This window comes from Argiope bruennichi, chromosome 9 (genome assembly GCF_947563725.1).
Source record: "Argiope bruennichi chromosome 9, qqArgBrue1.1, whole genome shotgun sequence".
Classification (NCBI taxonomy): Eukaryota; Metazoa; Arthropoda; class Arachnida; order Araneae; family Araneidae; genus Argiope; species Argiope bruennichi.
In genome coordinates, this window is record NC_079159.1 from 66,921,689 (window position 1) to 66,941,293 (window position 19,605).

The following is a 19,605-nucleotide window of genomic DNA, read 5'->3' on the forward strand; positions in this document are numbered from 1 at the left end:
TATTAAAAATGCAAATATCCGATTTTTCTGGATTCTGAATTGCATGGTATTGTAATTACATTTTTTTTCATTTATTCTGTAAACTGCACACATATTAAACAGTATCCCTCCTTTTAATAAAGGGAAAAAATCATGTGATTATTTATTGAAGGAAACGATTAAAATGGTCTGAATCTCAGGGCAACAATGATAGAAATTAGGCTAAAAAATGATGGAATTCAGGAAACATTTCCGCGATTATTAAACTGATATCATTACGAAGGTAAAGTTTTAAATTTAAAAGCTCTTTAATATTCAGTGTTGAACAATAATAGTTCAGGGAACATCACAGAAAAACCGCAAAATTCAACTGAATTTTTAATTAATTAAAATTTTTAAAGAATTGTTCCGAGATTTTTATTTTCACTATCTATGTATACATGTGCCAAATTTGGTAGTTGCAAGTCAAACGGTCAAAACACATACGCATATACATTCTTTTTTATTATTAGTAAAAATAGAGACAGCATTAAAAGTTTGAAGGGTTAGCTTAAGCACTATAATTTTCGAATATGAAATGCTTATTCTTCGTAACATTAAACTCTATCATATTAAATAACTTCATTTATAATTAATTAATTATTAACCATATAATTAATAATTAACCCTATAATATTACAATTTTAAATTATTATAACCATTTTTTAAGGCGATAAATATGCCGAATATTAAAAACGTACATAAAACTATTAAAAAATGCAAAACTAATAAAACGTGCTAAAATGAACTAGCAAAAAATTGCAACTGAACTTTTAGTCAGAAAAAAAACCCATTACTCTCTTTAACCCTTTAAAGGACCAATTTTTTTAGTCATATTATGTTAAAATGTTTTTAGGCTTGAAATTAGAATAAGATAAGGGATTCATTTAGCTTATTAGATACATTTAATTTGATTCATTAATTAATTTGGTTAATTAATAATTAAGTAACAAATCAAGGCACATCATTTGGTCTGAGATAAAGAGCTGAAGCATCTAAGTTTCTGACTTACTAAAAAAATTGTCAGAACTTATGCCAACATACAAAATTTCATACAAAGATTGATAAATTTGGTGGGAAGCATACTTCCCATGGCCCTAGAAAGGGTTAAAGTTATTTAAAATACTTACATATTATAAGAAATAATTTTATTTTCAGGTACAAGAATAATAATAATAGTACAAAACTTTCAGATAATTTGAAAAATATTTTAAGAAAAATTTTTAAATATTGAAACATTTCTGAATTTTTGAAAAATAATATTTGGAGGAAAAGTTTAGATAAAACTCCATTATTCATTTTGTTGAGTTTAACTATATTAACTCGAAACAGTGGATAGATAAAAATATTATTTTAAGGAAAATGATACTATTCTCAAACAAAGCAGCTTAAGAAAAATTGTTCTGAAAGTTGTCTCTAGATACTATTTAACTTTCCAACAACGATCTTCTAAGAAAAAGGGAGAGGGAATATTACGTTAATGTCTTTATTAGATTGTGGTTCTGTTATTCTAGTTTTAACTTTAGTTCCGTTTGGTGGTTTGTTTTGTCAATTTGACTTTTTTGTCAGTATTTTTATTAAATATTTATAATGGAAGGATTCAAATGAAATAAATAGTATTAATGATTCATATGTAGCATAATATGCTTTTGAAAATCTTAATGAGTCTTCTGATGTTGATCCTTTTAAAATTGGAGGAATCCTTGTTTTACTTTCGGATTTTAATTTTAACTTGTTAGATAAAACGTTATCATGAATGTAGATTTTGCTTTTACTTCAACAATTGATGAGAATTTGCAAAGCTCAATGAGTCTGATAGAATGCCGCAAATGTTCCATCGCCAATCCTACCCTTGCGTCTGAGCGCAAATTATAATCAAATCATTGATACACGTGGCAAACGGCACAAATTCCTTAATAACCTGCATAATGTACATGCCATTTTTCACTCCTGACCGATGTTGGTAAGGATTTACCATAATGATAGTATTTTTTCTCCACTAAATTCCCCCCCCCCTATTCTTGTAAGAGGTTGAAATTTCACACAAGCAAGTCGAGAAAAAGATCGATTTAACCTTTTTAAAACTTAAATGTACCTTCTATTCAAATAGTTAGTTCTCCCCCTTATTAATTATGTAACGTAACTGAATCATAGTTTAAAAAGTTTTATTTGTGAATATATTTCTTTCCCTTCTAAAACGTGTTTCATTTATTTTAATAACTAATGTTGTTTGAACTAAAAACTATTCCGTTATTAAATTCTGCTTTTTTTTGACACCCCTTAAACCACTAAATACCTGCTCAATTTAATTTAAACTGCATTTTGTTACTTGGATGCCTTTATTGCTATTTGTATTCATTATATATTAATTAAGTTAAAAATCGAAATAAATGAAGACTTTCAAAGCTTCTAATAAATTTTAATCGTTTTGAGAGTACTTCCTTTCACAACCTTTTCACAAAGAAAATGACATAACATTGTAGTAGAAGTAAAAAAAAAGAAGAGATAATATAGCGTTACACAAACAGTAAAGTTGTGAAATTTTATATGCTAAATATGGATGCTAATATTCCATCCTTAAATGAGATCTTCTAACCATCATTTTGCGACAAACGATAATGTCTTACTATCTAATTCGTGTACCAAACCACTCAACCCAGCTTGGTAATGGATCGTTATGCTAACCTCTACCGCACCTAAGTGATGACGAACTCTTTAAAACTCTCGGTAAAACACACTCTTTTGCTCAAAATACGAAGTAAATTGGCCGTAAAATAAAATAAAAGTAAAAATCTGGACCCGTTAAAAACAAGAAAAATCGTCTGACGCAAAACGCAGATTAGAGGAACGGAAGTGATGTAGGAAAAAATAATGAAAGAACACCAAAGAAGATGGAGGGGAAAAAAAAATAGCGCTCGAATAGTTGAAGCGAGCAAAATGTCATTTGCGTTAGCTGCAGTTGAAAGAGCAAATAAAATAAGAATAAAAATCAAGATCAGCTTTACCGAAAAATGAGTGTAGTAAAGGGAAATGATGACATTCATAAATAAATTTTCACCTGATATTAGTTTAGAAGAGCAAGGAAAAAAAGTCGTGGAATTACTGAACGGTGTAAAATCTGGAGAACAGTACGGGCAAAGGCTTTAAAAAATTCAAAGATGTTTGATAAAGACGCCGAGGTAATTTGAGCTGGGAAATAATGGATGTTCGAAAAAAGAATAGGATTTTGATTTTGGAGTAGATTGAAATTTATTGAGGAAAATGGATGAGGCGCATATAGTTTTATGAAGTCTTTTTATGGCATTCGTTTTAAAATAATTTATCAACTAATTTGTGCGAATAGTATTTATATTTTATGTTATTATTCTTAATTTTTTAATTTAAGCATTAGGACAAAGATTTGCATAATTTATAAATATTAATGAATGCAAATGGTTTAAAGTTAAGGCAAATCAGCGAGATATAGATTCCATGGTTAATCTTACTTTGTTTATTTTTTATGCTTTGTTGTTTAACTTTTTGTGATTGTAAAAAATAAATTTTGTAACTAATTTTCAAATTATTGATATATTTTTTTGTTCACAAGTTGCCAAATGATTTAAGTTGCCATAAGTTGCAAAATAGTTTAATGGCATGCTCATTTGTGGCTTTTTCTAGAAATATCCTTTAATGCATGATAAGGATTTGCATATTTTATAAATATTAATAAATATGGATTGCTTAAAGATAAGACAAATCAGCGGATTGTAAAATCCAATGTTCATCTTATTTTGTTTATTTTTTTTTACAATTTGTTATTTAACTTTATTTGTGATTGTAAGAAAATAATTATAAAACCAATTTTCTGCTTTTTTATATATTTTTTTGCTCGCAAGTTGCCAAATAGTTTAACTCTTTTAATGAAAGAAATTTGTCAGTTAGTCTTACCGTGCTCTTATCTAGTATTATTTAAAAAATGCTAAATTTATTAAAATATTAAACTATATTAATGAGATAAAAATAAAGAAAATACAAATAAAATGTCTCTTATTTTTAATCTATATTGAAAGGAAAAATTAATTTAGATAATTTTACAGTCGTTTATTTTTATTTTAAGTTTATAAAATGTAGCTAATTTGAGAATTATCTATTTAGATAGCGCAGGTTTATAAAATTTATTGGATGTTGCTATAGAAATTTAAATTAAGTTTCGGACTTTAAATTGTTATTATTTTAAAATACTGCAAAGTTTCATCAATATTTCTTTAAATATTCGCAACGAAACATTATACTTATAAAAGGGACAGACTTATTACCAAATCTTGTTCCAAAATACCGTTAATTTTTTGTACAATGTAATGCAAATCTACTTTTTAGAAATTATTTTACAATCATTATTTTATTATTACTTTTATAATTTTAGACAAACATAAAAAAAATTAGAATATTTAAATTTAATTTAAAGCATCTTAAAATGGTGTAATGAAAATTACGGAATATATTGGAACGATGTATTTCGAATAATTATAAACAAATGATTTCTTCTTTGAATTTTTATCATAGATTATAAATTGAAACATAATTCTTATAATCGTAAGATATTTTATTCACTTTATTCTTATCTACAGTAATTAAAATGATTAGTTTTATTACAATAGCTTTTTTGCTTTTCTATCTTTTAGAGGAAATTTGGGGAAACTGCTCGAATTTTAATTGATTCGAAAAAAAATTAATTTTTATTTTATCGTTTGATTCGAATTTTATAATTCAAGTTAAATTAATCTATAAAATTTTAAAATATTTAAAATAAATTTATGTACATTTCTTGTATGAATTTTAACCATGTAGAATTAATGCCTGCTTTGTTAAAAAGAGTACTTAAAACCGAATGAATAGAAATGAAGTCAAATAGACAGATTAAAGATACTCCGTTGCATTAAAAAATTCTCATTAGATCTCAACCCAACCACAATATAGAGAACAAAAATGATCACGTGCTTCCATGATGCCTCTATCCCGAATTATCGTTTTTTACCCCACCATCTCAACTTACATTATTAGAAAAATACAGACATTAACTCTTCCCAAAGTAAGACATTAAAACGACACGCCTCATTACGCCAATGTTATTTATCGCACCTGTACAAAGCAATCAGTACCATACCCTCCACCCTCCCTGCTGCATCATAATCATAAAGAACAAAAGGACCATCTGTTCTCCAGTATTATTCCGGGTACCCTGGTATACTACAAGTACAGCAAGTATCCCCCTGGTTCATCAGCTAAGTGCAAACACTGCATAACAGCTCTAACATGCTTCATTAACAAATACTCTCTCTCTCTCTTACCCTCAGCGTTGTGATTTCATCCATTCATCACTGTGGGGTGGTCCAACCTGATTGGTACAATATCCCCAGGTTTTTCGGCCACCATTTAGACGGGGAATGGTGAAAGACGAGGGGGATCATCTTTGAGATTTCTCCTGGGCTCGATAATTTGATAAAAACCCTGTGTTCTCTGGTTCGCGCTTCTGTTCCATTTGGTAGGGGGTGGAAAAGAAACCTGCTGGGCTTTCCTCTTTTTCCTGGTGTGGTTGGCGGTGGTGGAAGCTGATCTTTGCTGGTTGCAAGGGTCAATGAAGATATAACGTTACGGTGTTTGATGTCCAAACATTGTTCCGGATATTAGATGTGTGCAGCTACAATTACAGTTATAAGAGAGAAAAAAAGAGGAAAGTAAATAGGGAGCGATTCTGAAGAACAAATACGGCGTAGGAAACGTTTTACGAAGCTTAAAATTTGTGAGATTATAGTTCTATCACGTTGAAGTGTCAAGTTCTCAACTTTCACTGATTGATGACGCAAAAAGGAACAAAACAAGTACGTTATAATAGATCACGTATAAACTTACCACAAAATGATTAGAAATTTTTTCTTTGTAGATATTAATATATTGAAGAACTGTAAAACAAGTTTTAACTTGATAATGGGCAGTGTTCCATGTTCTCAAAAATTAGCAATGCTGCAAAAATAATTATTAAGAAGCTCATTAAAAATGCTTTCTTCTACCTGAGAGTAGCTTATATTTAAAAAATTTAATATCAGATATGCAATTCTAATCAAACATCGTTAAATCTGTTACAATGCTTTCCAGAATTTTTCAAGTTTTTCAGAATTGCAAAGCAAATCATTCACACTTTCAAGTCCAGGAATTTTCTCCAACATATAGCAAACACCGAAAAAAACATAACGTATTTTTTTATATTATAGGCATATAACCAACTATGCATGGAACAAATTTAGCTGTGAACTGTTGGCTAATACTGGGTTTTCCTGTTTAAATGCTTTTGAATGGCATCCAAATCTAACATAGAGTGACCTACATTCATAATATTCAATTCCCCGCTCAGTAAAAACTGAGAAAATACAGTTTTTTGAAAATTTGCAACGTTTATCGTTTTTATATGTAATGTGTTTCTTTTATTTGTTGGATCCTATTCTGCCCTTCGCGTTTTTATTGTTTATTTGCATTTCCGTTGATAGTAAGACTGTAAGAATGAAGAAGTAAACAAAAAACATAAAATTCTCAGTGGAAAAGTAAGTAAATTGGATTTTAAAAAAATACAGCCGAGACAAATAATTCCAAATGATGCTAGTACTTTGCAGTCTTAATAAATTAAACGCTGATGTGTATAAGTTCGTATACTATATGCAAATTGTTTCATTTGACATGCATGATGAGATTTTCATTCGAAACACTTTGCATGGTAAGCTATAGAGCCTAAAACAATCATATTTGGCACATACTTCCATTTCTCAGTAGACGCTCCCTAGTTAATAGTTTTCCAAAATTTTTATCAGATTATTACTGAAAATTAACCAAAAATTTTTAATGTTATTAATTGTTGTTAAAATTTTGTTGTTATTAATGTTGTTAAAATTTTGGAGCCAATAATTGTACAGAAATTCATTTTTTAATTTAAAAAAATAAAATCGTAAGTTTTAAGCTGCATACATTTTATTTTCACATAATTTTTTTCTCTAATTTTATTTTATAAAAATCATTTTTGCACAGCTTTATAATTAAGAGTTAAGCTTCCGTACAATTTTTTTCTTCAATTTTGGCTTTTTTAAGGATATATTACAACAATACTTTACATCGTCTGAGCTCTGGATTATTCCTAAAATGAACTTTTTGATTGTACTTTATCGCTGTTATATAATTAAGAGTGAATTTTAAATATAAAGATAAACGAATGAAATTTTAAAATAATGATTGAGTCAAAACAATACACAAAGGTTCGAAATTCCTTTAAAAGTTTTTTATGTCAGAATCTCAGTAATCAAAAAGAAAATTGAAATTATGAATTAATATAATACAGTTAATAGTTAAACTGTAGTATTTTATTGTAGTCAATATTTTATTGTAGCTGTACCTTTGGATCCAAACAAACATCATAGTATGATAATTTAATAGTGTGGTTCATTAAAGTTTGGTTTTATTTTATATATAAAAAGTCTGTTTTAATTACTACAAATAAAGACGGTATATTTTGTAAGTAACGTAATTGTATGTACTAAAGTGACAATAAAACACACAAAGGCCAATGTTAAAATTTGAATACGTTTTGATGAGCTATTAATTTTTTTATAATAATGTTTTTAAAAAACTAATTTTTACTAAAAGCATTAATAATGTTACTGTATCCACCTGTAAATAATAATTGCGGGAATTGTTGAAATGGAAGCATTCTTCCAGGATATAAAGAAACCGTAACATCTCAATAATATGCCCATATTCATTTTCATTTAATGAAAACAGGAAAAATATACTATTAATATAGACTTTTCTTAATTCTAACAATTTGATATTTGAATCCTCATCATCCCATCATAGAATGGATGTTTGCATCAACAACGTTCTGACGTCATTTTCTTTAAACTGCTTGCATCTAAATGCAAAAAATCAAGCTACGTCATTTGGGGCCGTTTAACTTAGTTTTTCCAGACAGTCCCCATTACGCTTCGTTACAACTGAATTACGCCTGTTAACTGCCACTGACTTCAAATATTTCCCAGTGACTATGATATAGACATGAACGAAATTGTCGGCGACACTCGCAGTTGCATAAACTCTTATTTTTTTAACTCTCATAAAATAACGAATAATAAGGTTAAGTGCAGGGGCGAAAACCAGATTTCCACAAGAGTTCTGGGTTCAACATTCTTTTTTGCTGCGCCCTTGCGGCTAATAATTTAGTTCCCGATGGCAGATCAATGCCTCCCCGTGGATAAAGTAAAGGTGGCATGTGGGCAAGTCACGTGACGCGTGACTTTTATTGAATAATTCGCAAGCAACGTCTAGTCACGGGTGAGTTGGTCGTTCTTCAATCATTCAGGTCCGTCGGCCATTGCCAACAAACAAGTTATATAGCACTGGATGTCTGCATGACAAATTATTAAACTATCGACTGTGTACATTTTTATAACAGTTTTTCCTAATAGTTGGTAGTTTTTAGTCTTTTTCTTCTCGTATATATAAAGAGATATTATTGCAATCTTCAAAAAACAGCAAACTCGAGATTTTGACTAACCTCCATATTTCAGATATCCAGAATTTAAAATATACTATATCGAGCCTTTGAACCAATACATCGCAGCATGATAATTTTTAGATGATACATGATCATTTTTAAAACATGACAATTTTTAAAATGTATTGCAATATATAAACTAATTTGAAAAATTGGTTTATATATTTCAGATATCCAGAAATTAAAATATATTATCTCGAACCTTTGAACCCAAGCATCGTAGCATGGTTTTTCTTAAATGTATTATAAAAAGTATTATAATGTATTATAATGCATGATAATCTTAAAAGTGTATTATAACATATAAAAAAATTTCAAATAAGTTTATATATTTCAGACATTAAGAGTTTAAAATACATCATCTCGAACCTTTGAATCCAAGCAACATGATAATTTCAAAATTTGGTTCCTATATTTTCGTTTTATATATAAAATTCAATTTTAATTACGACAAATGAAGACGGAGTGCTTTATATAACATAATTATATGTAATAAATGGACAATAAAAGTAAAAAAAGTTCTTAATTATTATAACTCAAAATCACTTTGACGTAATTAAGTAAAATTTGATAAATGGTTTTTAGACTAGAGATATAGATTTCTGCCAAATTTTAAAGGAAATCCATTCGTAGAAAGTCTGGCTGACTGGCTTTCCAAGTACAAAAGAACACGATACCTATATAAAATAACGAGCCATGTGGATAAAATTTCGTACACAGAACTTAAGTATAAATTTGTATTATATTTTGAATGAGATCCGTCAAGTGAATGATCATGTATTGATCATTCGGTACATGACCCTGTATTACTTCGTATGCATGTAAACCTGATTATTTAAAAATGCAATGACTTAAATAAATAAAATTTGGCGTGTAATTTTTTTTTTTTACTAAAATTATACTTCTGTGTAAAGTTTTGTTTCTATCGGTGGACGGAGAAGCCACTAAAATGAATATTCGTTTTATTATTATTATTATATTGCGAAACTCAAAATGCTCATGTTCGAGACACTGAAAATAGAAATTTGAGTAATTATAGAATTCATGAACTTCCATATGGTCGATAATTTTATGCTCGGTGGTGGGGAGGTAAGGTAGGGAGGAAATAGGACCTGTAATAGAAAATACAATTATGAAAACGTTTTGAGGGAACCACCTCCACTAGTTAATTTCACATTTCATTATTCTTTGGCCTGAATAAAAAAAAAAAAAAAAAAAAAAAACCCTTTTAAATTTGAAATAAAGCCTTTTTGAAATTAAATTTGTCAACTTTTCCATGTCTATTTGACCATTATAAAACCCATTTCCATGTCTATGTTAATACAATAACTCTGAAGCGGAATGAATTAGTCAAATAAAATTTCTTAAATTATTACTATCCCTAAATTTTTTTAATCTCCATCAGTTGGTGAAAACACCATCAACGGAAAGTCTATCGATTCATTCGTTTGTATGCAAACACGACAATTAAAAAATAATTAATCAGACTAATAAAATCAGTAATGAGCTTTTAGCAACAATATTCTAGATCTCTGTAAAACGGTTTGCGTTATTAAGAGATAGATTGCCTACTTCCTGAATTACTTCCACGATATTATTTGCCTCATAATTTCTTAAATTTGCAAGGTCATTAAAGGTTAAAATAATGTTTCATGTCCCACTTGAACTCTTTGAGCCAAACGATTTTTTTAAAGAAAATAAAAATAAATAATTACACAGATATTTTTTATTATAAATAATGGATAAAATCATTCCTTTTAATTATTTAACATAAACAATACTCAAAATAAGTAAAAGATTACATTTCAATAACTCCTTTTTTTACAGGGGAAAGGAGTCATATATAATTCCATCGCTTCATAGCTTCAAAATAAGTATAAGACATCAAGCTATATGTTTTTATTATAAAATAAATTATTCACTCATAATAAAACGATACATACCTTCATCAACGGAAAAATTCATTGCATCCCACGATACAGCAACCTTAACTAAAGCAGCACAAAGAATTTACATCTGCTTTTTTGTTTGTCACTTATTTTCACTTATTTGCGCATTTACTGTTGATGTATAGCATTGGAAATGAACAAAAAACTTTAAATAAAATATTAAACTGTATGACTATGCATGAAGGGAGATGGGTTTAAATATATCTCAACATGCATAAAAAATTGTAAAATTTCTGATTCTGTATAATTTAAAGAATTAAAGACGCTCTATCGAGCTAATTTTAGAACTTTTTCATATGAATAATTTTTCATATGAATTTTATACCATATAATATATCTGATGTTAATCTCATAATGTGCCAGATAGTCCTTACACATGTTTATCAAAACTATTAGTTCTTTTTACTTTTTCGTATATGTTGTACAGAAAAAAATATAGTAATCGTCAAAAAAAATTCATACTCGAGAATTTTCACATTTTGTATCTCTTGAGTTCGTAAAACATATTTTTAGAAAAATCCGTCTGTCTGTTTATGACAAATATAACTTAAAAACGCTTTCAGACCGTTGGAAGAACGAAATTTGGTATGCAGTCTTTACACTAAATGTGTAGATTTCTTTCAAATTTTGAGTAAAATTTGTTCAGAAGAAATGCGTCTGTTCGGGTGTTCGAATATAATTTAAGAAGATAACTACAAAACGAAGAGAGATAGATAAATAAGATTTGATGCCCAGATTTAACATCTATAGTATAGACATCTGCCAAAGTTTGAGACAAAGCTAACAAAGGTTAACTGTCTTTTTCTGTACTTTCAGAAATATGTTAACGCGATCATTAAGAAACGCATTGACTTAAATGTATGCAATTAGGTGCGAATTTTGTGATTACAAATGTAGTTTTGTGTCAAATGTTTTTTTCAGTCTATTGAGAAAAACATGTCTAAAGCCCAAATTCAATTTTCGGATACTATGAACTATATGCCAAGGATTAATCGGCAAAAAAGATCGCCAAGGATGGCACGATAATACAGCAAAAATACTAAATTCACGCCAAAAGTTAATATTTCGTAACTAATGTGCGTCAGTGTTATGCAAAACGTTTTCAGGTATTATAAGTTGATTACAGAGTATGCGGGAAAGTTTTGAAAAGACCACTCCTGCTGGTTTTTAACTGCTTAGTTCAATAATTCCCCACTGAAAACTGGAACTGAAGCATTTCTAAAAATAAAATGAAACAACTCATGAAAATCAAACAATTATGAAAGCATTCCGTTTATTAAATATTAAATAAGTTACGCAATATTTTAAAATATATCAGACCATTTTTAAAATACTAACCAAAATATCAAATAGTTTTCATTTTTAGAATCATTTATTCAAAAAAAAAAAAAAAAATTAAGGTTTTTGCGTTCCGAATTCTCAAAGTTTAAACATCCATTAACGTAGTTTTCTTCTATTTAATTACAAGTATCTTTTAAGTAAAACACAGTATTATGCCTAAAAAAGGTTTTAAACTTTTGAATTCAAATCCTTTGAAATGAATTAACCGTCTCTAAAAGAAAAGAAAAAAACTTTGAAAGATTTCAAATTTTATCACAAGACATTTAATGCATTGCAGTATTAAAACAAATGAAAAAAAATCTAAAATCTTACATCATATTAAATTATAAGGCATCATTAGTTTAAATACTTTGAGTATTCAGAAAAATCCTTTTTTTATTTTAATCTTACAAAGCTTTACTAAATTACTTACACAGAGGAATTACTTGTAAGAAATACTTTTTACATGTTCAGCATCAAAATGAACAAAAGTATTAACAAAAGATATTCAATAGCAAAGCTTATTAACTTAACGCATCCTTTAATTAAAAAATGGCTTTTGTTAAAGTGCAAGCGTAGAGATTAATTTTATTAAAAACGGAGAGGTATTAAAACACCGAAAGAGCTTTTAGTCGCTGAAACAGTACAAAGATTTGAAAGCTTGAAGGATCGCTTTTTGATGTTAATTGAGAAAGATCTATTGTTAATATTAGCTTTTAAAGACACTCAGGGTATTGTTGTCATTAATAATTTGGTCTCAATTATCGTTAATAGTTTAAGCTTAATCTATTTATAGATTTTATCGATAATGTCATATTATGCTTTTCCTTATATATATATATATATATATATATCGATTTTGTTTATGAGATTATTATATCGATGTTTGGTGGTCTGTGTCTGTTTGAGAAGTCAATGGAATAGTTCATCGATTGGTTCACATTTTGATATTGATGATAGGATTATCATATCGATACCTGACGATAATGACTCTATTTGTTAGTATTTGTGTTTTATTGGATTGGATTGGATTGAATGTGATAATTCTCTGGCGCAAGATCCTTTTCTAGGATATGATGCACCGAAAACATAGTTCACTTATCGAGTTTCTATTTAGTTCCTTAAGATCCAACGTAAAAAACTGGTAAAACAGTAGGTAAAAGTACTATAATAGTAAATTTAAATTTCATTAAAAATTCCAATTTTCTTCAAGAACGGAAATAAATTTTTATGGGGTCTTTCTCCTATAAGGAAAGACAAGTTAAAATCAGAGGAATTAAAAAAGTTAATACGGTCTCTATAAAAATCCGAACACTCAATTAAAATATGACGTATAGTCAGTGGAACATTGCATGAACCGCACACAGGTGGAGATTCACCGAATAGTAAGTGTCTGTGTGTGATACGTGAATGGTCGATACGCAGCCGAGTTAAAATTACATCAAATTTTCTGTTGAAAGTCGAAGTCCATGTAGTAATATAGGGTTTTACTTCGTGGAGTTTATTATTTACTTTTTGATTCCAGTCATTTTGCCAAGTCTTCAGCATCCACTTACGTAGTGTGTTCTTGATATCGGTGTAATGAAGAGGCTGAGGGCGATATGTAGTAGCAAATTTAGCTTCAGTATCTGCCTGTTCATTACCTGTTATGCCGACATGCGCTGGTATCCATGAAAATAAAATTCTAAAGCCTCTCCTATGCAGATGGGATTGCAAACGCTTGATTTCTTGATTTGTGTTTGAAGTCAATGAAATAGTTTATCGAAAGTCTTTTGATTGCTGAAGAGAAGTTATTGATGATTTAAAAAATTAATTTCTTAATCGTATTTATAATTTTAGCTATTACTAGTAATAATTTGTTCAACATACTTATGAAAACTATTATTTTAAATTTAATTATAATTGTCGAGTTAAATCAACAAATTCACATAATGCACGTGAAGTATAAGGAGCCATTACTCTTTTGGAATCTGTTGTAGATTGTGATACTTGTAAGAAATCACTGGACAAATCATACTATTCCTTATGCAATGCATACAAAATCAATGGGTGTGGTGACAAGTAATTACAAGATAGCACACAGAATTTAATTTTAAGTCATTGCATTTAGGAATTAATGCGTCTACATGAATATGTAAGTACTGAACATCAGACAGTCAATTGTTTGATAAATTTAGTTCAATAGTTGATCAGTATCCATGTGTGTGAAACCTGTATATGAAATTTTATATACCTAGCTCTTTGCCTTTTATAGAGGCTATTGAGTACAAGTTTGCTTAAACTCGAATAACCAGAAAAACCTTTCTGTGAATGGATTTTCTTTTAAATTTCCTAGAAATCTACAAATTTTTTTTGTAATTTCATAAATCAAATTTTAGTCGTCCACCTTCAAAAGTTTTTGTTTACGGGCAGACATAAGTTCACAAACGTGTTTTTCGGTCTTAGAGAGATATGAAAAGCAGAAATTGGTCAGAAGCTTGAATTTGAATTTTTTCACGATTAGAGCATGTCGAGTATACGTGAAAAAGGTTTTGTAATTGTCATTCAAACCGCGCTACAATTTTTATATTTTTTTATACTTTAGTCCAGACACCCTTATACTCAGAAGAAGAAGAATGAAGACCATTTTTTTAATAGTTTCTATCAACTTTTTAATTGTGCTATGTTTTATTAGATAAATACGCAGGACAGTTAAAAAGTCGGAAAATACCTTAAAAATACGTAATGTGTTATTTTTTCATGCTATAGTTTGTCGAATTTTAAAATTACTCTGTCAGAATTAAGACTGTTTGTCCATGCGCATCTTTATGGACAAAGAAAAAAAATTTATTTCAAAAATATAACTTAAATAGCTGCGATTTGATCATTTCTTGAACTAAAATAATTATTAGCGATCTATTAACGAGATGAATTTCTGTATACTTTCCTTATATTATGTTAGATATCTGTAAAATCTATAGATTAATTCCAAAATGATGGGATGTTTATCTGTCTGCATTATTCGAATTATTGAATTTAAAAAGTACAACAACAAATGCAGTTGAAAACGTATATGCGATCTTATATCGACTTTTAGATTTGTATCAAATTTTATATTGTTATATTTAAGAAAGAGATCCTAACTATAAACTTCTTTTTTTCATTGCACTAACAAACTAAGCTCGAAATGTCAGATTTTATGAAATTCTTCGCTTAATTTAAAGTCGAAAAAGTTTCAAGTTTTAATACAAAGGCATTAAAACTGTTCTGCATTATATCAATGTCTTAATATTGGATATCTATAACATTATCAAATTGCCTGGAACCGAAAACCATTACGCACAAAACGCTACTTATTATGAAATTGTACAAAGGAGTCGATTGAAGAATTTCCATGCTTACAGCCATTGTATCAATGTCTCAATACAACTTGAAGTCGAAATAAAATACGTTGAAATATCACTAAATACAAAGCGTCTCGTTTTATGAAATATGAAAATGTCGAGAAAAGAGCTCCTTTTCATAATAAACATTGTATCAATACCCAAGTACCGCTTGAAGTCGAAATGAAATTCGCCGAAAAACCATTAAACATTAATTAACAGCGAAAACCACCCCTTTTTATTGAACAATTACTCAAAGCATTCTTCTGGTCAAACAATTAACTCTGACGACCTTCTCTTACAAACAAACCCACAAACTAAAACTCCCCCCAGACCCACATCGATCCACCGCCTTTGTTTACTGTCCAACAAAGGCCGACCCGTTCACGTGCATTTTGTAAATACGAAACAGCTCCGTCTGTCCGACTCCAACCTAATGAAGAACCTATTAATCACCCGGTCCCTTCTCTATAAATGACGACAGTGTCATGTTCCGTTATTAATGCCCAAAATCGACTGGTGTGTGTTTGTTTCCCGCTGTCCCCATGTTGCGTTAGTAACCAGCACAAAGAGGGACCCTCACCCGTTTTGTTTCTGCGTCTGTCTCATCAGATAACACTTGGTGGAATGAGTTTTGTTTGGATACCATTGTTGAAGAATAATGAAATTTAGAAAGAGACAATATTGAAATAGCGGGGATGTTTTTTTTTCTTTCTTACCAGAGAGTCTGTGAGAGGAAATTTGAATTTCGAGATACATATAATAAAAATACTATGCAGCCGTGAGATATTGCGAGTGTGTCATTTTCCAGTGCTGCTGTGCTTATTATCAATATTGTTTTTGATTTATTGCCCTTTTACAGATGATACTTACTGGTGTATTATAATCATTTTGGATGCATTGTTAAGGTTGCCTTATTATAAATTATCCACGTTTGATTTGACCATCTGCTAGTTTGTCTAGAATAGTTACTATGATTAATTTCACTTAAATTTTTAATATGTAAGTTGACTTTTATCAAATAATAATAACAAAAAAAAACAAGTTATTTTAATAGCTTTACATCTATTATATTTATTATGCTCATGAATCTAATGGAATAATCCCATGATATTATAGTACCATTAACTCATTAACTGTTAATTTTTATGGAACTTTTGGCCAGAGAAATTATATTTATGCACAAAAAAGTTGCGTAACAATATAATTATATTCAAATTATATTTTGTTTTGAGAATACTTGATATTTTTGAAAGTGTATATTTATAAAATGATCGATAAAATCATTTCAGTAAAAGAAAACAAAAGACTAAGTAAATAACAGATATTTACTATAACCTCTAAATTATATATTTATGTATGATATTTCATTATGATATAAAAACCAAACTAAAAATATAATGCTTCAAATAAGATAATTATGTTATGTTCAACTTACAACGAATTTCAAATTTGTTCACTTGTTGTATAGAAACGAAGCATAAAATGCAGATTTTCTGCTTTATAAAATATTGATTGATATATATAGAATAAAACGAAATTTCCAGGCGTCCGAAATACATTTTTGGCGCCGAGTAAACTTTCAAAATCCTCAAATGGGGACCGTGGCAGCTAATGGTTAAAAATTCAATTTTATAGTTAATCTATTTCAAAGAGCATTTTATCTTTTATAGTAATCACTCAAACATCTGCTGTAAACAGTTCAAATAATTAACTGAATCTTTCTTCCGCAGGTTTTATCAATGTAAAAAAATAAACTCGATGACATATGTGATAAAATGATAAAAATTGTTTAAATTTCAAAAATGAAAAATGTTGATAAAAATTAACCAAAAAATATTTATAAAAATTGTTAAACTTCAGGAAAACTTTCAGCCAAATAAATGAGTAACGTTAAAAATAAAATTTTAAAATGATATTTAATATTTTTGAAGCTTTATTTTTTTAAAAATCTAAAGCTTATTTGACTTTCATTTAATTAAGATTTAAATTACTATTTTTGAAAACGCGATCCAATATGTACATTCGCATCCTCCAAAGTATATATGCTCCAAATGTGGCGACTTTAAGTTAAACTGTCTGTTACACATAGAAATAGAAATACTTTATCCTTATTGTAGATATAGAAAAATAGATGGATTGATGAAATGACGAAACATAAATAAAAACAACAGACATAAAATATCTGGGATTAATTGAAATTACTTTCAGTAAAATATGTTCGATTTGTTCATAAGCGGCTATGATTTTATTTTTTCTTTACAGTTTAGATAAATTATATTAACTTCACTCTTAAAGTTCACGATAGCTGTTTCGGAATGAATCTCACAAAACTGAAAATGTGATCAGATGATGAGGATGATATTTCACTTCCCACCACGAATTTCATACCATACCTTTGGAAGGACATTCGACCTTACTATACCATCATCTGATGCAGTTAAAAATTATAAAATACGTCTCAAAATAGCCTTAGAGTTGTTTCAAAATCGGAAGTTGATTTAACTAAATTAATTTTGATTTGGGTCTGGCATGCCCAACTGCATCATTTGAGGAATTGGATCTCAAATGCTCCAATATTAAAATTAAAACCTAGAGGAAAACAATCTTTATACTTTGCTTTTTAAAAATTATAAGCTTTTTGAAACAATTCATATAAACTCCCTAGTAGTAGAATTTACAAACACTATGCACTAACTGAAATGCAATTATTGTTTTAATTATGGCAAGAGATTTACATTCCATTTTGAAGTTAAATCGAAAAACTTTCATATAGTCTCGTAAACTTGGGCTGCACTTCTAAACTTTTCCTTTAATTTAACGAAATAACTTTCTACTTATGTGTATCTGACCTTTTTTGAATTTAAATTTCAGATATGAACCTTCGATCTTCCTATTCTCTGGCACTATATTCATCGCGAGGGGGTCTCATAAGCATTTTGGAACAACATGTTTTATAATATTACCGTGTTTACTTTTTTTGGCCCTATTGCCAAACTAATTACCTAGAAATAATTCTTATACATAATAGGGAATGCTTAGTAAAAATCCTTAAATATTTTTTTATTACAGTTGACAGCATTTCCTGTTATCCTGAAAGATATAAAAACTATTTACACTGGATTCAATACATAAGACTGGCATTATAAACCAATCTAAAAGATTAAAATTGCATTCTGTCTTATGTAATTTTCTCAAAAATTGATTAACTTAGAGGCCCAGAAGCAGAGAGCACCCCAGTAGACAAATAAATATTGGAAAATTTTTTTACTGCAGTTGACAGCATTTCTTGTTATAATGAGACGGAAAAACTATTTAAACTGAATGCAGTAGAAAAGATTGACATTATAAACCGATATAAATGGATTAAAAGCGCATTCCGTCTTATGTAATTTCCTCGTCAATTAATTGAGGCCCAAAAGCAGCGAGCAAGCACCCCAGCAGACAAATCACTTTAATTTTAATTGCCGAGTCTATTGAGAACACCGAATTCATGGGACGATTTAAGTACCAATAAAGCGCACCACTTTCCAAGCGTCCGGAAAAGCGATTACCTCCGGCAGGCACCCATCAGCAACCGGACTTTTACCAGGAACACCCGCTTTCAAATAAATCCGGCCAGCATTTCCTGTTCCGGACCTAGATGCTGTACTTTATGAGTTCACTTGGACAGACCCTGGCGCTGAGGAAATCGCAACCCTACATTTTATCTGTGCCGTCGCAAGATTTAATAAAATTTCCCCCATTGGCCCGTTATAACCCTTATCAGCTAAACGCACCCCCTATTTCTCTAAAAGTGTCTGTTTAAAAACAATATCGTTTGGAAGCTTGACCCCTTTTGTGTTCGAAAGGCTTCTTGCACTGGCTGGTTGTTGTCTCTAGTAATGCGATGAGTGCCGAGGTAGATGTTTATTGGTGCAGATGGAGTTTATTTTTGTTGGCGTTGGAAGGGTGTTCGTAGCTTGTAGGCTCTCCTGTGCAGTAAATGAAGATAGTTTTTGTTTAAGGTATGGTTTATGGCTAATATGTTTGGATTAAGATTAGGTTAAATATACAGCAGTTGAGTTTATTGGTGTGTACATATAGTTTATATGTTTAGTTAAGATTTTCGATAAGAATTATGAAAACGGACTTTACTTTCACTAATGTTAATTAAGGTTCAAAATTTTAATTAAATTAATAAAATTTAAAAATTAATTAAGTTAAACAAATAAACTAGTTTTAAAATAAAATGTAATTACTATAGTAAATACAGATTCATAAAGCATTGTGAAAAGCAATAGAACGTGTTATTAGAAATAAAATATATTGTAAATTTTAATAGAAATATTAAACATTATTACTTTCGAAGGACGGAAAAGTGATTTTATGAGTATTTGTGTTA